The 23,035-nt window shown below is 41.3% G+C and overlaps 2 long non-coding RNA genes across 2 annotated transcripts in view; one reads left to right on the top strand and one right to left on the bottom strand.

The window, feature by feature from the left end:
- Nucleotides 1-23,035, bottom strand: part of LOC138979374 (uncharacterized) — a 216,829-nt gene that overhangs the window by 57,110 nt on the left and 136,684 nt on the right. The window lies entirely within an intron of this gene.
- LOC138979369 (uncharacterized) overlaps nucleotides 250-23,035 on the top strand; it is a 49,006-nt gene continuing 26,220 nt past the window's right edge. The window contains exons 1-2 of the long non-coding RNA XR_011460004.1: nucleotides 250-422; nucleotides 8,829-9,037. This is a non-coding gene — a long non-coding RNA (uncharacterized lncRNA). The remainder of the gene's footprint in view (nucleotides 423-8,828; nucleotides 9,038-23,035) is intronic.

The raw sequence follows: 23,035 nt of genomic DNA, 5'->3' as shown, positions 1-23,035 counted from the left end.
CGATTATGGGCAAACTACACTTTGTAAACACGGGAGCGCGTACATATGCCTTTAAAAAGGCACGCTCAAGCGTCTTCCCAAACTTAAAAAAAACAAAACGATCTCGTATTTCTCACCAAAAATGTGCCGGACCTCCTGTACGTATCTTCCCACGCCCCTGGTGTATGCACGCGAAAAAAACCAACACGTATGTGTATATGGTTGGTTGGTTGGTTTTTGGGTTTTAATGTATGTGTATATAACCAGGCGCTTCTTTTGTTGGTGATACATGAACTTCACGATGACGATGAAAGCAAAAGCAGCAGTAATGGTGGTGGCAATGACGATGATGATGATTGGTTTGACTTCGGCGAATAAGAGTGAAGTGCGTTCCCTTCGCCGTAGTCGTGGATCACTACTGTGCAACCCTAGAGGATCAAAAGGTACGTAGACAGAAAGATTTTTTTTCTCAATATGTTTACAAATTGTATGTTTGATATATGTTGGACATAAGCTTCAAAATGGACAATACCTCTTTCAAATTACCCTTATTCATATTTTAAATATATGTATATATGCAGTTGGATATGTGTCTGAATCGTGTAATAATATAAACACACATTAAATAAATAATGGCAGGTACGTGTACATAGATCAATGTTTCCCTGTATCAAACAAGGATCTACTTCAACACAATATGGACACACATACACAAACCATGCTATTTCAAATCATCGGTCTAAACACATATTTACTATTTCACATCACATATACACAAACCATGCTATTTCAAATCATCGGTCTAAACACATATTTACTATTTCACATCACATATCAATAAACTGGCATCTCAGCGTAACTTCTCGTTCAAACACGACATTCAAATCATTCTGTTTACCATATTTGAATTTGCTGATGGACATTTTTGCAATTAATATATTGTGGTTTATTTGCTTATTTTCAATTTGATTCTTTTCATTAACTTTATAAGCAAATAGGACATCTTGTTCACCCAAAATTATGCTTTTGCCAATATGAATGAATATAGAAAGAAAGAAAACATGACAAAAGGGAATAAAGACAGAAAGAGTATTATAAACAAAATATAAAAGAAAGACAGAGAGAAAGGAAGGAAGGAAGGAAGGAAGGAAGGAAGGAAGGAAGGAAGGAAGGAAGGAAGGAAGGAAGGAAGGAAGGAAGGAAGAAAGGAAGAAAGGAAGGAAGGACGAAGCAAAGACAGATGGCAAAAAGTAGCACACCCAAGAGTAAGAAAGAAAGATTGCAACAAAAAATAAATGCAAATAAGACAGAAAGAAATGATGAAAAAAAGACAGAAAGTAGATAGAAATTAACAAGTGCGTGAGTGTCTGACAGTGCCGCCTCAACTTTCACAAAACGCCGAATAAGACGTTATCTAAGAATGTGTTATTTTGTTGTAAAGTGTCCGGGAATATTCTTTGCAGAAATTCTCATGTTAAGTTTGTAAAAGGTCGCTCCAGTAGTTTTCTATGATTCGCTCTAGTTGACTAAATGTTAACATCAACAAAAAGCAGAAAGAAAGAAAACAAGTCGCGTAAGGCGAAATAACAACATTTAGTCAAGCAGTCGAACTCACAGAATTAAACTGAACGCACTGCTTTTTTCACCAAGACCACATACTCGTAGTTTAGTCAGTCCACCGCTCGTGGCAAAGGCAGTGAAATCGACAAGCCATGCAGAATAGTGCGCTAGTGGTCGCGCTGAGCAGGATAACACGCTTTTCTGTATGTCTATTCTTTTTAGCTTACTGAGTTTCTTTTTAATCCAAACATATCATATCTATATGTTTTTGGAATCAGGGACTGACAAGGAATAAGATGAAATTGTTTTTAAATCGATTTCGGAAAAATAATTTTAATCATAATTTTCATATTTTCAATTTTCAGAGATTGTTTTTAATCCAAATATAACATATTTATATGTTTTTGGAATCAGAAAATGACAAAGCAAAAGATGAAATTATTTTGGGATCGTTTAAAAAAAAAAATTACAAGTTTCCGATTTTTAATGACCAAACTCATTCATTAGTTTTTAAACCACCAAGCTGAAATCCAATACCAAAGTCCGGCCTTTGTCGAAGATTGCTTTGCCAAAATTTCAATCAATTCTATAGAAAAAATGAGGGTGTGACAGTGCCGCCTCAACTTTTACAAAAAGCCGGATATGACGTCATCAAAGGTATTTATCGAAACAATGAAAATAAATCCGGGGATATCATTCCGAGAAACTCTCATGTCAAATTTCATAAAGATCGGTCCAGTAGTTTAGTCTGAATCGCTCTACACACACACACGCACAGACAGACACACACACACACATACACCTCGACCCTCGTCTCGATTCCCCCTCTATGTTAAAACATTTAGTCAAGTAAAAACGAAAGATCAAAAAGAAAAGCAAACAAGTCGCGTAAGGCGATAATACAACATTTGGTCAAGCTGTCGAACTCACAGAATAAAACTAAACGCACTGCATTTACTCGTAGCATCGTCAGTCCACCGCTCGTGGCAAAGGTATTGAAATTGACAATCCATAATATCACGCTTTTCTGTATCTCTATTCTTGTTAACTCTCTGAGCTTGTTATCAATCCAAGCATATTATATCTATATGATTTTGGAATCAGGAACCGACAAGAGAAATTATGTTTAAATCAATTTTGGACATTTAATTTTAATCATAATTTTCATATTTTTACTTTTCAGAGCTTGTTTGTAATCTAAATATAACATATGTACACGTATTTTTAATCACAAAATGATAAAGAATAAGATGAAATGGTTTTTGGATCGTTTTATAAAAACATAATTTTTATTACAATTTTCAAATTTGTAATGACAAAACTCATTTATTAATTTTTAAGTCTCCAAGCTGAAGACATTTATCGATAAAACGGAGAAAAAACCCGACTCTGGGAATATCATTCCTAGAAACTCTCATGTAAAATTTCATAAAGATCAATTACACCACGGTAAAAAAATTTAAAGGATTGGGATTAATTAAAAATGTATTTTGGAAACAAGTTTTAATTTGTTGGTTGAAAAATAAGGACATGATTCAGAGAGCAATAGGTGGAGACATGTTATTAAGTGATACGTGTTTATGGAACAGCAGTGATATAATCTATTGCGGCCAAACCCTGTTTTTTAGCGACTGGATTAAAGCAGGAGTTTGTCGAGTAAAGGATGTATATGTTGGTAATGAGATTGTGCCCTTTAATATTATAATAATAATAATAATGCAAACTTTTATAGCGCTATTCTAGAAATGTCTACTCTTAGCGCTTTACAATACATGCATCGACCAAGCATACTATACACGCACAGGCAAAGAAACCGACCAAACATAACCAACAAACTATACATGCACAGGCAAAGAAAAACGACCAAACATACAATACACGCACAGGCAAAGATAACGACCAAACAGAAGGTTGGATGTAAGCCCACACGATTCTTTGAATATAGGGTGATTTGTACAGCAGTTAAAGCAGCAACACTACGCTCTGCAAATGGAAATGTATGTGGATTCAACGATTTAAAGAACCTGAGTAAGCCTTATCAATTTCGCAAATTAATTATAAAGGAAAAATATGTGGAGCCGGTTGTAGTTAAATTTTGGGAACATAAATTTGATTTCAGGCCGGGAAAAGAGCAATGGTTAATGGTAAACAAAGTAACCACTGAAACAAGATTGCGAATGTTGCATTGGAAAATATTGCACAATATTTACCCCACAAATATTTTATTGTATAAAATAGGCATTTCCGAGAGTAATTGCTGTACTTACTGTGAGAACGAAATTGATTATATTGAACATTTTTTTTTACTTTTGCCCGAAAATTATGTCCATTTGGAAATGCGTTGAGGATAAAGTGAATTGTAAATATAATATGATTATTAAAATTACCTTAAAGGAAGTTTTTTTGGGCGTATTTGAAAATTCACAAAGTTCCAAGGCACTAATAAGTTATGTGAATTATTTGATTGTGATAGCCAAAATGTGTGTTGGTATTTATAGATATGGCTCCCCTCTGGATATTGTATGCATTTTTGAGAGGGAATTGTTATATAGAAAAGTTGTTTAAAATACATTTAGATATAGTAATATTAATGTTATAGTAAATACACTACTAAAAAAAAAAATAAAAAAAAAATTAAAAAAGATCAATGAAGAAGGATGCTCCCCGCCAACAACAACAACAAAAAACAAAACAAAACAAAAATAAAAAAAAGAAAGGGTTGACGCAGCCTGCATGCAACTGAGATTTAAAAAAAAAAAAAAAAAAAAATTCACCCAATAAACATGCCAGAACTGGGCCATTGCTGGCTTTTTGCTGGCAAGTTTGGCAAAGCTGGCCATAAAAAAAACCAACACTGGGCCAATTATGGTTTGCCAACAAAGGCCCAGTTATGGCTTGCCATCACTGGCCCATCTCTGGCATTCCAGTAATATTGTCGGCCAGTAAAATGCCTTAATTGGCCCACTGTTGGCACGCCATTGATGGCCCAGTGCTTGTTTGCCAGCATTGGGCCATAGGTGGCGTTTTGCTGGCAATTATAGGTGGGTTTTTGCTGGCACGCCAGCAATGGGCCAATGCTGGATTATTGCTGGCAAGAAGATCTGCGACAGCACAGCGGTATGACTTTCTCTCTTGAAGTGACGTAATGTACAAACAAATGTCGAAATAGCTTGACGTCACTCGTGATGATGACGCATTGTCAACTAAATCCGGCCCGCGGTGGTTCTGCAGATGTCCGGTTATTTGTTTTGCATTCAACTTCAAGGAATTTCCAAAGCACCTTCTTCGATTTCAGTACGCGTCCGATCTCCTCCGGCTAGAAGCAAGCGTGGTGAGTTTCACAAACAGTTGTGTGAGCAGGTCGTCGCAACGGCGTTAGATCTAGTATCTTCTTGTTCTTTTCCTCCGTTGTCGGTCTTTTTTTCAACTTTCTTCTGCTGGACGTTTGAGTCAGTTCGCAAAATATAATAGACACACACACACACACACACACACACACCACGACCCTCGTCTCGATTCCCCCTCTATGTTAAAACATTTAGTCAAAACTTGACTAAATGTAAAAAGAAGAAAACAATAGTAAACAAGTCGCGTAAGGCGAAATTACTACATTTAGTCAAGCTGTAGAACTCACAGAATGAAACTGAACGCACTGCATTTTTTTCACAATGACCGTTGTCCGCCGCTTGTGCAAAACGGAGTGAAACTGACGAGCCTGTTTAGCGCGGTAGTGGTTTCGCTGTGCTGCATAGCACGCTTTTCTGTGCCTCTCTTCGTTTAAACTTTCTGAGCGTGTTTTTAATCCAAACATATCATATCTATATGTTTTTGGAATCAGGAACTGACAAAAAATAAGATGAATATGTTTTTAGATCGATTTCGGAAATTTAATTTTGATAATAACTTTTATATTTTTACTTTGCAGAGCTTGTTGTCAATCCAAATATAACATATTTATATGGTTTTGGAATCAGGAAATGATGTAGAATAAGATGAACGTAACTTTGGATCGTTGTATATACAAATAATGTTTTTTACAATTTTCAGATTTTTAAGGACCAAAGTCATAAATTAAATTTTAAGCCACCAAGCTGAAATGTAATACCGAAGTCCGGCCTTCGTCGAAGATTGCTTTTCAAAAATTTCAATCAATTTGATTGAAAAATGAGTGTGTGACAGTGCTGCCTCAACTTTTACAAAAAGCCGGATATGACGTCATCAAAGGCATTTATCAAAAAAATGAAAAAAACTCTGGGGATATTATACCCAGGAACTCTCATGTAAAATTTCATAAAGATCGGTCTAGTAGTTTACTCTGAATCGCTATACACACTGTGACACAGACAGACACACACACACACACACACACACACACACACAAATACACACACACACACACACACACACACACACACACACACACACACACACACACACACAGAGACACACATACTCGTCTCGATTCCCCCTTTATGTTAAAACATTTAATCAAAACTTGACTAAATGTAAAAAAAAAGAGATGAAAGGAAAGAAGGGAGAATAAATGAAAGAAAGAAAAAAATTCAATAGCAGAAAAGAATAAAGAAAAAGAACGTAATGTAAACAAAGATGACAAAAGGAGAGATACGTAGAAAAAAACAAAAAACAAAAATAGATTGCTAAAAAAATAGCAAAAAGAAAGAAAGAACGAAAACAAAGGTAGAATAAAATAAAATAGAGAAAGAAACAAACGAACAAACAAAGCAATACAAACAGAAAGAAACAAACGAACAAACAAAGCAATACAAACAGAAAGAAAGAAAAAAAGAAGAAGATTGTTTTCCCTTCGTATGCTTTTGCAACAACAAAATTCAAGGTATTTGATAAATAAATAAAAACTCTGAAAAACTGTTCATGGTGAGGGGGGGGGGGGGGGGTGTCTTAAAAAAACCAAATACTTTAATCATTTATTTGTAAGAATTGACGTTGTCTGCGACTTTTTTGGATAAATATTTAGTTTGGGGGAAACATTCTTTTTCCAGAAAAGGATAGAGAATGTTGAATGCTTGCTTCTACTCTAAACAGGTCCCGCCATGCGCATCTTCTACTCTAAACAGGTCCCGCCATGCGCAGCTTCAACTTTAAACAGGTCCCGCCATGCGCAGCTTCTACTCTAAACAGGTCCCGCCATGCGCAGCTTCTACTCTAAACAGGTCCCGCCATGTTTGCTTCTACTCTAAACATGTCCCGCCATGCGCAGCTTCTACTCTAAACAGGTTCCGCCATGCGCAGCTTCTACTCTAAACTGGTCCCGCCATGCTTGCTTCTACTCTAAACTGGTCCCGCCATGCGCAGCTTCTACTCTAAACAGGTCCCGCCATGTTTGCTTCTACTCTAAACAGGTCCCGCCATGCGCAGCTTCTACTCTAAACAGGTCCCGCCATGCGCAGCTTCTACTCTAAACATGTCCCGCCATGCGCAGCTTCTACTCTAAACTGGTCCCGCCATGCGCAGCTTCTACTCTAAACAGGTCCCGCCATGTTTGCTTCTACTCTAAACATGTCCCGCCATGTTTGCTTCTACTCTAAACAGGTCCCGCCATGTTTGCTTCTACTCTAAACAGGTCCCGCCATGCGCAGCTTCTACTCTAAACAGGTCCCGCCATGCGCAGGTTCTACTCTAAACAGGTCCCGCCATGCGCAGCTTCTACTCTAAACATGTCCCGCCATGCTTGCTTCTACTCTAAACAGGTCCCGCCATGCGCAGCTTCTACTCTAAACATGTCCCGCCATGCTTGCTTCTACTCTAAACAGGTCCCGCCATGCGCAGCTTCTACTCTAAACAGGTCCCGCCATGCGCAGCTTCTACTCTAAACAGGTCCCGCCATGTTTGCTTCTACTCTAAACATGTCCCGCCATGCGCAGCTTCTACTCTAAACAGGTCCCGCCATGCGCAGCTTCTACTCTAAACATGTCCCGCCATGCGCAGCTTCTACTCTAAACAGGTCCCGCCATGCGCAGCTTCTACTCTAAACTGGTCCCGTCATGCTTGCTTCTACTCTAAACAGGTCTCGCCATGCTTGATTCTACTCTAAACAGGTCCCGCCATGCGCAGCTTCTACTCTAAACAGGTCTCGCCATGCGCAGGTTCTACTCTAAACAGGTCCCGCCATGCGCAGGTTCTACTCTAAACATGTCCCGCCATGCGCAGCTTCTACTCTAAACAGGTCCCGCCATGCGCAGCTTCTACTCTAAACAGGTCCCGCCATGCGCAGCTTCTACTCTAAACAGGTCCCGCCATGTGCAGCTTCTTCATATTTATGAGCAGATTGATAGGTAGACATCATAGGTAGATGGGTAGATATAATTTGTACTCTAAAATAAATCATTTGGTTCAAACAAATGTAATTCAAAATACGTCACAAAGAACAATTCCAACATGTGTAACTAGGACACAAACTCAGGCAAAAGCTTATTAAGTGACCCTCCACCACGGAATGAGTCGCATGTCACCTCGCGCGGTTTTGAGCTAGGCTTAACATTAGTCGGAGGGGTGTCTGGTAACAGTGTGAGGGTCACCTTATAGTCACAGGCTTATAGCTCTTTTCTAAAACGGTTTTTACCACTGGATAGAGCATAACAAAAACTCTTAAAGAAAATGTAAAAATTAATATGAAACCCACGCAGAGGTGACATGCGACTTATTCCGTGGTTGAGGGTCACAATTTTTACGTGGCCAAACCAATGTACCATTACACACATCTTCATGATGGTGGACATGACAATAATACAACATGATTTCTCGGTAAGCCACAGAGATTATTTTTGCTCTCAAATGATATCATCTGAACGTCTAGAGCAATGCGTGCTCTCATATCAATTGAAAGTCTACAGAAATGTCTGCTCTCAGATCAACTGAAAGTCTACAGAAATGTGTGCTCTCAAATGAACTGAAAGTCTACAGAAATGTGTGCTCTCATATGAACTGAAAGTCAACAGAAATATGTGGTCTCATATCAACTGAAAGTCTGGAGAAATGCGTGCTCTCATATCAACTGAAAGTTTAGAACAATGCGTGCTCTCATATGAACTGAAAGTCTAGAACAATGCGTGCTCTCATGTCAACTGAAAGTCTAGAACAATGCGTGCTCTCATGTCAACTGAAAGTCTAGAACAATGCGTGCTCTCATATCAACTGAAAGTCTAGAACAATGCGTGCTCTCATGTCAACTCAAAGTCTAGACAGACGTTGTGTACTCAATATGATCGCTAGCACACCATGGCATGTTCATTTAAACTTGTATTTCACAGTTCCTGTCACGATTTGCGTGCAAACGGCGGAGTCTGCTTGGGGTGATGGTGAATGCGCTACTGACTCCAACGTGATGGTGCGACTGCATGGACGTCTGCTTGGACGTAACTGCTACTCCCCCTATAAGGAGCTTGAAAGCCCTCGAAATGATTTCGAGAAAGGAGACTACGGTTGTTACACATTCTTCACTCCGACCGTTGGAGAATATGTAAGAGATATGACTTGATTCGGAATGCACATGTAAGATCGGTTAAATAATATCCTACTGTCCCTCCGTCAACACTCTGGACGTTGGAACTCCGGTAAGAGATATGACTTGATTCGGAATGCACATGTAAGATCGGTTAAATAATCTCTTACTGTCCATCCGTCAACACTCTGGACGTTGCAACTCTGGTAAGAGATATGACTTGATTCGGATGTGTGTGTGTGTGTGTGTATGTGTGTGTGTGTGTGTGTGTGTGTGTTTGTGTGTGTGTGTGTGTGTGTGTGTGTGTGTGTGTGTGTGTGTGTGTGCACGCTGTTGCTATTGTACTTCGCCGTGAGCACTAGTGAGAAGGCGCGATAAATAAGTGTTCATTATGCGCTTACAACTGTTAGCGCACTCTTGGAGTGTGCTAACTTTTCCAGAGAGCGTAGGGGAGACCGGGGCTAGTCCGCCCCCGGGGCACATCCGTCTTTGTCTGTTTATTCTTACGTTTGCCACCTTTTAGTCATTCACACCATGTGGGAGTGGTGTCCCTTCTTCCCGCCATATCCTGCAGAAGTTCAGAGGTTGCGCGCCCATATATCGTGAGTACAGATCACAAAAAGTGTTTTTCTTCATTTTTGTAACATGAATGCATAGGAGTTGACTTAGGTTTTGATGCATTACCTCTGAGAACAAATACTTAGTCTTGATGTCGAGTGAAAGTGCGTTAATTAGGGTCGAGTTCTGACGAAAGTTTTGCTTCTTCCTTCCCATGTTGTGCTCGTTATCTGGCACTAGAGTTGCCTGCCCGTGCAGGGGCAAGTCCGCCTATTTGTCATGGGGCATGTTCGCCGTAAGCAGTATGTACAACAAATGTTCATGCGCACATAAAAACTGTCTGCACATTGATATCAGCTACACATTTGTCTTGATGTACAATTTAAAAAAAATCAGTCTTCTAGTTCATCAAACTCGCCAGTTATGCTACCAAAAGCATAAAAGTAGCATACAAGTAGGCGGACTAGCCCCGGTCTCCCCTAACGTAATTTTGTGTTACATTCTTTCGTATTTTGTCATTGGCATTTTTGAACCTAAATATTGAAGGGAATTAAAAAAGCTTTCCCACTAAAGCTTGCCCACTACTAGTCTTGTACCTACCATGGGATGAGAGCGGCGGACTTGCCCCACCCTGTAGGCGGACTTGCCCCGACTTGGGGCAAGTTCGCCTACGTTAGGGTAGGTCTACTAAAGCAGTATGTACAACAAATGTTCATGCGCACATAAAAACTGTCTGCACATTGATATCAGCTACACATTTGTCTTGATGTAAAATAAAAAATCAGTCTTCTAGTTCATCAAACACGCCAGTTATGCTACCAAAAGCATAAAAGTAGGCGGACTAGCCCCGGTCTCCTCTATTCTTCCGCCCTTTTCTAAAGCGAGGCTGGGCTCCTTCTTTTGATTTGAGAAGATTCTTCTCATCCTTCGTGTTAGTGACATATAGCTTAACTTCTCCACATTACCAAATGATGCTTGACCCTAAAATTCCTGCGACTAAAAGCAGAAGTGTTTTTTTCTGACATATTTCATGCGCCTGTGCAACAGTGAGTCTGAGCCTCTTCTTTCGACTTGCGAAGATTCTTCTTATCGGCTGTGTTAGTGGCATGTAGCTTATCGTCTCCACATTACCAATCAATGATGCTTGACCCTAAAATGTCCCGCAGCTAAAAGCAGGGTTTTTTTCTGACAAATTTCGAGCTTGACATCGACAAAGCAGCATGTGGAAGTCGACTGATTCAATGGACTGTCCTACTCGTATATGTAGCAGACGACACCATCAGTTCAGGACTGAAATGAACGGTTTTCGCATATTTCAAGACAACTATGATGTAAACAGAACACGCGAAAGCTTCAAAACATTCTTACCATGTAATCATAGCAGCAACCTCCCAGATGAATGCATGGATTGGATTGGATTGGATTGGATAAGATTTACAGTCCAGTGAGGTTACCCTCATGGAAATTCGGGCTGCTTTCTCCCCGGGGAAAGCGAGCTGCCATACCTACGGCGCTACCCATATTTTTTTTTTCTGCATGCGTGTATTCATGTTTCCTGAGACTTAATGCCGTGTGAGATGGAATTTTTTTACTTTATTCCAAGTCCTACGGGTATTTGATGGACATTTTTATCTATGCCTATACAATTTTGCCAGGAAAGACCCTTTTGTCAATCGTGGGATCTTTAACGTGCACACCCCAATGTAGTGTACACGAAGGGACCTCGGTTTTTCGTCTCATCCGAAAGACTAGCACTTGAACCCACCACCTAGGTTAGGAAATGGGGGAGAAAATTGCGGCCTGACCCAGGCCTGAACACGCAACCTCTCGCTTCCGAGCGCAAGTGCGTTACCACTCGGCCACCCAGTCGCAGGTACAATGCGAGAAATAACATGCCAACTTTACTTGTTTTGCGAATGAGAAAACGAACGTGTTACTTTCAGTCGTTTGACATCAGGGGAAGCCACTCATTTGCTTGGGGGTCGTTCATTGTTGGGGGAGTATAGAACGTTTCGGTATCTTTTGATTTGTTACACCAATAGTGAATACTTAAGTGAAACTGTATGCTAATAGCTACATTTTGCACAACTGTAACTCATAGTGTTTGTTGCTAATCGATAAAATGAAACAGAGGGTAGTATGTAATCAAATCGTAAAATGCATGGTCGGCGATGAAACCGTCAATACCCCCAAAATGTGCAAAGCCGACACACACACAAGAGTAGATCTAACTACGCGCTTCGTTCAATAATTTATTTTCTCAATTTGCTCTATAAATCGCTTAGCGCACTGTGATGTCTCAATAACTGAAATACTTTGTTATTGAGACATACCAGTGCACTAAGGGATTTATAGAGCAAATCGAGAAAATTCAGTATTGAACGAAGCGCATTGCGCTGCAAGAGTGCGCTAACAGTTTTAGCGCATCGCCATTAGCCAATCAACTGGTTCAAATCAGTCATGTGACACCAGTACTTACTGACAATTATTATCCCAGCGAAGCTGGAGGTATCCCACGAACGCTATACTGTAATCGACTTGAGAAATTTTCATACCGATAATACATGATAAAGAAGGATTCTTTGTGCCCGGCTACGGGCTGCAGTTGAAGATGGAAGTTCACCAACAATTGGGACCATACTAACAAAAATACGGTGGGTGCAATAGGCGTCCCCAATTTGTTAGCAAACGCCACCCAAGGCCGCTTTGGACGGGTAGAAATTCCGTAGTTTCTAAGTCTATGGATAAAGCTCGCGTAAGAAGATTAAGTCACGGTCGAAAGTCTTTATCGTCAACTAATGCATCACTAGTAATACCCGTGCTCCGCACGGGATTTTTTCTTCTTCATTAATTACAGAGTTAATTACGAATAAGCAACAACAAAAACCTGTTCAATGTGCAATGGCACGCCCGTACAGAACAGAATGCCATACATTTATTGGGAGAGAAAACAAGTCGCGTGAGGCGAAAATGCAACATTTAGTCAAGTAGCTGTCGAACTCACAGAATGTAGCTGTCGAACTCACAGAATGCAACTGAACGCAATGCAACGCAGCAAGACCGTAATACTCGTAGCATCGTCAGTCCATCGCTCATGGCAAAGGCCGTGAAATTGACAAGAAGAGCGGGGGAGTGGTTGCGCTGAGAAGGATAGCACGCTCTTCTGTACCTCTCTTCGTTTTAACTTTCTGAGTGTGTTTTTAATCCAAACATATCATATCTATATGTTTTTGGAATCAGGAGCCGACAAAGAATAAGATGAAAGTGTTTTTAAATTGATTTTGAAAATTAAATTTTGATAATAACTTTTATATATTTAATTTTCAGAGCTTGTTTTTAATCCAAATATAACATATTTATATGTTTTTGGAATCAGCAAATGATGGAAAATAAGATGAACGTAAATTTGGATCGTTTTATAAAACAATTTTTTTTTTAACAATTTTCAGATTCTTAATGACCAAAGTCGTGACAGTGCCGCCTCAACTTTCACAAAAAGCCGGATATGACGTCATCAAAGACATTTATCAAAAAAATGAAAAACGTATGGGGATTTTATACCCAGGAACTCTCATGTCAAATTTCATAAAGATCGGTCTAGTAGTTTAGTCTGAATCGCTGTACACACACACAGACACACACACACAGACACACACACACACACACACACACACACACACACAAACATACACACATCAGGGGCGGATCAGTTGCTTTGTAGGGGGGGGTGCACTTTGAATCGAAATTGAATGTGATGGGCGCGAAGCGCCCGAATTTGCTAGGTGGGTCCGGGGGCATGCCCCCCCCCCCCCCCCCGGAAATTTTGTTGGCCCAAAGAAGCAAAATTGTGCCATCTGGTGCCATTTGAACTTAGAAATGGTCATAGAATCAGCTTTCCAATTTTTTTTTTCGGAGGGTGGGGCACGTGCCCCCTGTGCCCCCCCCCCCCCCCTCGTCCGCCCCTGCACATAAACACACACACATACACACACACACACAAACACGCACACGCACACACACACACACACACACACACACAGACACACACGATCAATCTTAGACTGTTTTAAGAGCAAGAAAGTCAAGCTCACAGGACAAGTTAGTCCGATTCACAGCCAGATTCAGATTCAAGTGAATCGTCCAGTCCATTAAGGAACAGTGGTGCCTCCGCCTCTGCTTCATCGTGGACCTCACTGAGCAGGCTATGAATAACTGTCTGTGGGAGAACCAACTCTTCATTTTCTTCAGCCCACAGAGGCTCAGGGATTCCATTCTAACTGTCCCTTACATATAGTTTCCATATTAAAGATAAATTAACATAAGATTTAGAAAGACAATCTAAGAAATTTAATCTCTTCATGTAAGTGCAGAATGTTTGCTCATAAATGCAAATGTCTTATGAATCAATTTCAGCTTTATAGAAATAACTTGCACAGAATTTTAAAGAAAAGTTGTGCATCTTCCTCCTTCTCTCCTTCCTTGTGAACCTCGGTGAGCAGGCTATCAATAATTGTCTGTGAGAGAACCAACTCTTCATTTTCTTTAGTCCAAAGAGGCTTAAGGATTCCATTGTTCAGCATCCTTCTATGACCATCAGCGGGGTTGGGAATCTGTGGGAGTGGCTGGTGAGCGCGCTTCCATGTGGCTGTATGGTAGTTGGCCCTTCTTGCATGTTGTTTGAGGCTTTTGTGGCAGGGCAGAAATGTGAGCAATGTGATTTCTCCTAGCCGGCCAGCATATAATGCAAGAGAATGAAGAACACGTCGGTCTCTGGGCTCTTTATTTGATGGTCTTTTGATCAACATATGAGGGTATGACAGTGCCGCCTCAATTTTAACAAAACGCCGGATATTGTTTTGAGTTTGTTTGTTTTTTGGGTTTTAATGTCCCTTCAGCAGATGCTAGCTGCTATTCGAGACCGATATTGTTTTGAGTGGAAACCAGTGCTGGCCCCCTTGCTGAGTCAAGCTGCTTCTGCGCAAATGTGGCGAGGTCAATGTTCAGATCCGCTCGAATGACTCCACCTGAGTCACGTTTCTCCACCAGCATCTGGCGTACTGCATCGACACTGAGACACCGTAGATTGAGCATTTGAACTTCTACAGCACATCCAGCAGCTCTTTGTTCATCTCCCATGATTCTCCCATTCTTCTGAACGTTTTCACAAACTTGCGTTTCTGCTGCAGAATTGTGACCGGATACCTTTCCTTTCCATAGAAGGCGCTGACTGAGTCACAGACAGTAAAGGCGAAGAGAGAAAGCAAGACAGAACAGTGAGGTCCCGTGAGTTCTTCTGCAAGGGTAGCGATGTGGAGCAAACGTTTCCTATTTGCTTTGCCCGTGTCAAAGAGCAATGTGATTTCTCCTAGTTGGCCATCATAATGCAAGAGAATGAAGAACACGTCGCTGTCTGGGCTCTTTATTTGATTGGCTTCTAGCCTTTGTGAAGGCTCAGGTACCAACACGGTTTCGACAGATCTGCTTGCAAGTCTGTGAGTTCTTGCAAAGAAACCAGATTTCGTCTGGAGTATAGATGAGGGGTTCTGGTGACCATTTTTTTTCTTCTGGAGACAGCATGAAGAGACCGGGTGACTGGGCAGCCTTCTTGTCAAATGACGAAAAAAAGTCGCAATTCATTAGATTTATGTTGGAAGTTAGGAGCAGGGACGTCATGGCAGACACACTCAAAGGCAGGAATGTTGTTCTGGTCAGCAAGGGCAAGGCACACACGCTCACATCATCTGGTGGCATCAAGACAGAAAGGTAACTACTGAATGATCTCACATCCAGCCAAGAAGAAACGGACTCAAGAATCATCTTGTACTGCCAGTGTGGCCTTCAAAAAGGCTACAAGACCATCAAAGTAAAGAGTCCATACAGCGACGTGTTCTTCATTCTCTTGCATTATGCTGGCCAGCTAGGAGAAATCACATTGTTCTTCGACACGGGCAAAACAAATAGGTAACGTTTGCTCATTATTGCTGCCCTTGCAGAAGAACTCCCGCGACCTCACTGTTCCGTCTTGCTTTCTCTCCTCGCCTTTACTGGCTAGGACTCAGTCAGCGCCTTCTATGCCACAAAACCCCCAAACAACATGCAAGAAGGGCCAACTACCAGACAGCCACATGGAAGCGCGCTCACCTGCCACTCCCAGAGATTCCCAAACCCACTGATAGTCATGGAAGGATGCTGAACAATGGAATCCTTAAGCCTCTTTGGACTGAAGAAAATGAAGAGTTGGTTCTTGATTGCCTGCTCACCGAGGTTCACGAGGAAGGATAGAAGGAGAAGGAGGCAACACTGTTCCTTGATGGACTGGACGATTCACTTGAATATGAATCTGACTGTGAATCGGACGAACTTGTCCTGTGAACTTAACTTTCTTGCTCAAAAAAACAGTCTTAAGATTGTGTGTGTGCATATGTGTGTGTGTGTGTGTGTGTGTGTGTGTGTGTGTGTGCGTGCGTGTGTGTGTGTGTGTGTGTGTGTGTGTGTGTGTGTGTGTATGTGTGCGTGCGAGTGTGTGTGTGTAGTCCAAAAGTGACAAATGGGTTCTTTTTGTTGTAAACACTAAAATTGATTCATGAGGCATTTGCATTTATGACTACAATTCTGCATTTATATGAAGAAACATTAGTTTTTAGATTGTCTTTCTTATGTTAATCTACCTTGTATATGAAAACTATGCAGCAAGAGCACTATATGTAAGAGACAGTTAGAATAGATGTCTATATCTGAACATTTTGTTTTATTTTTTTACATTTCAGTCTTGAAAAGACAATAATAATGTTGTAGTTCTGTTAAAAGATGGACAAATGAACTGTTTTGGTCGTCAATGTGATTACTTTTGTTATTTGATTGCAAAACAGTGAGACGTTAGCATGAATATTTGAAGAAAAATGTGTTTTGACATGTTCCTAAAATTTCACGTTTAGGGGGTAGGGGAGAAATATCTCATCTGGTGTCGCAACAAATCCTCTCAGGAATTCCAAATGTGGCTTGAAATTATCCAAAGGCATTGTAGTTTCTAGAAAATGAAACAGAGAACCCACATTTGTTGAAGCCTTTAACTCATCAAAGTTGACAAGCTTTGCGCACTGTGACAATGACGGTTCGCGCCTATAAAGCATCACTACAGCCAACCTATCAAACACTGAACACTGTAATATGTATTTTTTACAAGATAAGTGATCAACTTAACTGTTTTGATTTCAAAAAAGTGGTTCTCTGTTCATTCATTGCAACTGTGCATTGTTGGGAATTTAGTGTTCGAGGTGGTACCCTTAAACAAAGGGGCATAAGTAGTAGTGGGAATGAGTTTTTTCGTGGCGAACTTGTTAAAACGTGTTCAGTAGACCCAAATGAATATCTCTAGCCTACTGAAGCTGGATCCTGAGGGGGGTGCACGGTAGGCCTAGCTGGCTTTGAGCCAACCTGTTTTAATTTCTGTTGGTAAATTCCAGTGTAGCGTTAAGCTAAACAGTGATGATCTTTCAGAGAGACCTCATTTGAACTCGGAGAAAGGACTGTGTTCTTAGTTATTTGCGATTCGAAACCTCTAGTCAAGCTTCGACGGATTGACTGTGCAGAGTGACTCTCCTTGAATGGGCTAACCCCAAGGTCGACGGTTAGCACATTTTCAAAATAAATGTGGCATGTTTCTCGTGTGGTATCTTTACTCATCGGGGAGTCTGGTACTAAATATGAACGGTAAGAATGCTCTGAACCCTACACGTATTATATTCCCATCGATTTTTCGTTCACATTTGCCCAACATGTTAGTTTGCTGAGCGGGGTTTATGTCGCCTGCTAGGCTAGGGCAATCGAACTAGTGCAGCCTGATTCCAAAATGAACAAGAAATTCCTCCGAGGTAGGGAAAACACCCCCGTCCTTACCATTCTCACTGCCACCAACTGAGAAGGCACTGCTAACAAGTGTGGTTAAAATAAGTTGATTGAGTGGACAAAGAGACAGGCGGAGAAAAAGACAAATCAATATAACTCTTTCTGTAACACCTACTGACCGCATACAGAAAACAAAAGATCCCGAAAAAAACCCACCAAAATCGGTTTGTGCTGCGCGCTGAGAGCAGGTATTGAAATATCTCATCGACCAGATTTTGTCCGGGGTGTATCTGCCGCTTCGCCGGGTAGCAAGTAGAGCCGAATACCCGGCTTGAGTGGCGCACTGTACGCCGGCTTCGAACCATGGACCCGTCAAGCTTAGGTCCCTTCCAGACTCGTGGAATGGGAACAGCACGAACATGATTCAGGGGCCATAATGCCATTCCTGATCATATCATGTCGAGTCCCATACTTGTCGATGATGATAAAATCGTTTATTTAACGTCACTCTGTAAAAACATTGGCGACATTTGTCTTAGATTAAGAACACACACAGGCACGCACACAAACTTTCCCTTTATGTACAGTGGTTCACCACCCTCCCGCCCCCCGCACACTCTCGCTCATCTAATTAAAAATGGTGTTAAGAGATACTTGGATATAAAATGGTATTTTTAAATGTTCTGATAAAAATATATAGTAGCTGTATGAGAAGCAATGGCGTCAGCCGCAGCAATGTCTCTTCATATCCAGGGACCAAGTGGGTGCGTGTGCACAAGTCCAGCGATAAGTTTGGGACCTTGCCACCCAAGGTCTTTATTAAAACTTAGAAGATAGCTTAATTTTTCCTTTGAGGTATTTGGCAGAATATTTCTATTTGAGTTTATAAACTGAGTCAGGGGTTGAAAGTGGCATGAGTTCAAATCACACTCCAAAGTCAAATGAGCAATGGTGAGGTCGGATTGACAGGTGCATTTAAGCTCTAGAAATTGGTAATGTCCAGCTTCTGCCCTTAGGCGGTTGATCCTTTTTATTACACGTGGGCATGCATTATAGGTGTTCATCTGTTTTGATGGGGCTTCCCGAATGAGCCAGCCAGAGCTTATAGCCTTGTGCATATATTTGTTCCTCCATTCTCTCCAGAGAAGAGAGTCTGTAAGGCTACTGATCTCAGAAGCAGACAATGGCAGGTCTACCTCGGAGGCGCCTATGCCTTGGGCAGCTTCTTTAGCGGCTTTGTCCGCTTTCTCGTTGCCAGGCACGTTCATGTTTGCTGGACACCAGACCAGGTTAATCTCGCTTCCTTTTTTTATAATTTTATTTGCCAGCTCCTTTATGGCAATGACAAGATCATGTCTTTTTGATCTTTTGTTAGATCTTAATGCTTCAATGGCTGCTTTGGAGTCAGAGAATATAGCTATCTTTTGAGGAGGAGTGTTCTTGAGATTGAGATGAACAAGCGACATGCAGATGGCAAGGAGCTCAGCTGAGAAGATCGAGTTTCTGTTGCACAGTTTAAATTTCCCAGTCATGTCATCGCTGGGGATTACAAAAGCTGCGCCAGCCTTCTTGTCATCCAACACTGACCCGTCTGTGTAAACATGAACATGGCCTTTGTATACAATATCAATGTGCTCAAGGGCTTGTATCCTGAGTAATAACTGATCATCCTTTGTTGCTGTGCAATATTCTGTGTCAAAATTCATTTCTTTCATTGTCCATGAGGGATCACGAGATATGGGGTTTTGGGCCACATCATTTGGGTCGACACTGATTTCACTAAAGAGTGAAGCATTGAATTGAGCCAGTGAGGTGAAAGTAGTGCCAAAGTGGGCCTTTTTGTTTTGGACATGGTTGTAATGCGGTTGTAGCTCCTCTTTTGTTGAGTTTTGCACTGTGTTGGCTCTAACATTGTAATCTGCGCAGCACTTACGTCGCCACATGTCAAGAGGGAGGAATCCTGCTTGGTGGTATACAATGGCCTGCTTTGAATGCCTTGGGTGTCCAAGGGCAAGCCGAAGGGCACGACATTCCGCTGACTGTAGCTTATCAAGCCATTTTCGAGCCGACGAGAAGTAGGCCTCCTGTCCATATGATAGTCTTGATCTTATAAGAGCTCTGGTGATGTTTGTTAGAATAACTGGGCACTTTGCCCATGGTTGGGCAGCCAGTATTTTAAGAAGGTTGATGGTCTTATTTGCTTTGCTTAAAAGATACTTTAAGTGAGCAGTCCATAGTTCATTTGAGGTGAAAAGTACGCCCAGATATTTCACCTGCTGACTGGGTGAGACAACAGATTTATCTAGTGAGAACTGTATCTTTTCTTGATCTTCCAGTTTTCGGTTTGTAAAGACAACGAATACAGTTTTCTCGGCAGAGAGAGTGAAGCCATTCTCCCGCATATAGTTCGCAATGTTATCTATAGCTGTTTGCCACTCTTTAGAGAATTTGTGTTGTGTTTTATAGGTTTTGTTTTGATACTCTTTGCATAGAGCAATATCATCCGCATAAAGCGTCAGGTCGGCTCCATGTGTTTTAATTGTCGATATGTCATGCAGCATAATGCTAAAAAGCAGTGGTGCTATTACTGAGCCCTGTGGCACTCCCATGTCAACTTTGCGAGTGGATGATTTGGCACCTTTATAATCAGTTTAAAAGGATCTGTTCAGTAGAAAGCTTTTTATGTATTGAAACATATTACCACTTATGCCTAATTGCTTCAATTTGAACAACAATCGTTGGTGCCATACTGTATCGTAGGGTTTTTTGATGTCAAAAAAGACAGCAAAGAGAGACTTCTTGCGTGAGAGAGCTTTCTTAATTTTGGAGGACAGTTTTACAATGTGATCCGAGACACCCCTGCCTCGACGGAAACCGGCTTGGCACAGGGGTATTACCTTTCTTCTTTCCATTTCATCTTCTAGTCTGGATTTTAGTATTCTTTCATAGATTTTGCTCAGATGGGAGGTCAGAGATATAGGGCGCCAGTTGGAAGGGTCAGCTCTTGGTTTTCCAGGCTTTAAAATGGGGATCACAACAGCCTCTTTCCAAGCTGTGGGAATCAGGCCAGACTTCCAGCATGTTGAATAAAAATCCAGTAACAGATTTAATCCTTGGTTTGGTAAATGTTGTATGACCTGATAGTTTATTATTATTATTATTTAAGTTATTGAGACATCCCAGTGCACTAAGGGATTTATAGAGCAAATCGAGAAAATTTATTATTGAACGAAGCGCATAGCGCTGAGTTCAATAATTATTTTCGAGATTTGCTCTATAAATCCCTTAGTGCACTGGGATTGTTTCAATAACGATATTGTCAGTACCGCCATAGAAAAAAGAAGATTCCAAACGCACATTTTGCTACGCGCATTTGAATAGGCATAACTGTGTGGTTAGGTCGTCAGTGTACAGTAAGATCTACTTTTGTGTGGGGTGTCTCAAGTGTGTCGTGCTTTCGTCACACGCATTTTAATTTCTGTTGGTAAATTCCAGTGTAGCGTTAAGCTGAATAGTGATGATCTTTCAGAGAGACCTCATTTGAACTCGGAGAAAGGACTGTACTCTTCGTTTTTTGCGATTCGAAACCTCCAGTCGAAGTTCGACGGATTGACTGTGCGGAGTGACTCCCCTTGAATTGACTCGAAGTCGAAGGACTCGACGGTTGCACATTTTCAAAATAAATGTGGCATATTTCTCGTGTTGTATCTTCACTCATCGGGGAGTCTGATACTAAATATGAACAGTAAGAATGCTCTGAACCCTACATGTTTTATATCCCCATCGTTTTTTAGTTCACATTTGCCCAACATGTTAATTTGCTGAGCGGGGTTTATGTCGTCTGCTACTGTGCTAGGCAAGAGCAATCGAACCACTACACTGCAGTCTGCACTGAGCCGGCTGCACGCATGAGGTAATAAGTCTTATATGTATGGTAAGAACGTTCAGAACCCTGCACGTTTTCGATTACGATTGTTCTTGCCTTGAAATAATAATTCGGAAACCATTCATTTACTGAACTGATGCAGTCGTATTTCAGTGTACATCAGGGCCCGTATGCATGAACTAGAAGTAAGAAACACTGGAAGTAGAGGCCTCTTTTCGAAGTGGGAACTCCCGAAGTCAACTTTCTAACTGTTCACAATGCATGAACTGACTTGAACGCCAAAGTAGTGACAGCGAGAGTATTAAGGTCAAGGTCGGGGAAATTGGGGGAATCCCTACTAATACGCATGCGCACGTTTCTATCAACATTTCAGTCAACGAAAATGGCAAGGCACGTGTGCCGCTCAAAAAGAAAGTAGACACAGAGGGGCGTTCCGCTGCGCCTTTTTCAGATGGTGAAATTGCTGTACTCTTGACAGAAGTGTTTTACGAAAGAACGGTTATTCTGTCCAAATTTCAGAACAGTCTAACTGTTAAACATAAAGACGCTGTCTGGTCCAAAATCAGTTGCCAAAGAAGTGTCGCTCTCTCTCTCTCTCTCTCTCTCTCTCTCTCTCTCTCTCTCTCTCTCTCTCTCTCTCTCTCTCTCTCTCTCTCTCTCTTACGACACACTCACACACAGACAAACGTACACTCATGCACATACTGACACTATGACACAAGTGACACTGACGGCACACATAACACACACACACATCACACACTCAGTGCACACACACGCGCGCACACATATACACACACACACGCACGCACCCATACACGCACGCACACAGTCACAAACAAATAACCACACACTCACTCTCTCTCACTTTCTCTCATTCTCTCTCAATCTACACTCATACACACACTGAAACTATGATGACACAAGTGACACGTCACACACACACACACACACACACACACACACACACATACACACACACACACACACACACACACACACACACATACTCACCGTAGTGACACACAAATACACACGCGCGTACGGTTGAAAGTCAAGACATGATATGATTTTTTCAAAGCAAAGGAAGGTTTCTTTTGCAAATGAATAAAATTAACACAGAGGCAAAACCCGGTTTTTGCAGCCGGAATGCAATTGCGGAGGCTTAAAAAGGAAAAGATTAATAAAAAATATATAGCTCCCGGCGGAACTTGAACCCGGAGCAAATGAACGAGAGTCCGGAACCGTTACCACTGCACTATGTTACTCGTGTAGAATAGAGGCATGATGAAAAAAGGCATTCTGAGTTATTCAGTCGTGCTGGTTTGAAAGCTCGCCACCTTCGCCGAATGACTTGAGCACGTTTTTTTCGGTCAGTAACTGATCGAACTGTCGCTTTTGAGTCACTCTGTTTTAAGCATTTCACCTAAATTAAACAAGAATGTCACAGTCCGTGTCTATGGTGCAAGGTAGGAGACCGTCTCATCAGTCATTGTAGCCAAGTTACGACAGTTGCTCGATTGACGCATTTCACGTCTTCGATATTGTGTCTGAGATAATTTCCCAATGAGCTGCCTTTAAAAACGGAATGTCCTGCAATTGTAGTATGCGCTGGAGGTTTCTTTTGGATGGGTAAGGACCCTTGAGATGCGATATCGTCGTATAATTATGTCAAGCGAGAGGCCCTTGACATTGGAAGTGGGAACTTCGAAAGCAAAGTTGCCAGC

Source organism: Littorina saxatilis, linkage group LG11, assembly GCF_037325665.1.
Source record: "Littorina saxatilis isolate snail1 linkage group LG11, US_GU_Lsax_2.0, whole genome shotgun sequence".
Lineage (NCBI taxonomy): Eukaryota > Metazoa > Mollusca > Gastropoda > Littorinimorpha > Littorinidae > Littorina > Littorina saxatilis.
The sequence above is the reverse complement of the archived record's forward strand: the minus strand, read 5'-3'. Positions and strand labels throughout refer to the sequence as shown.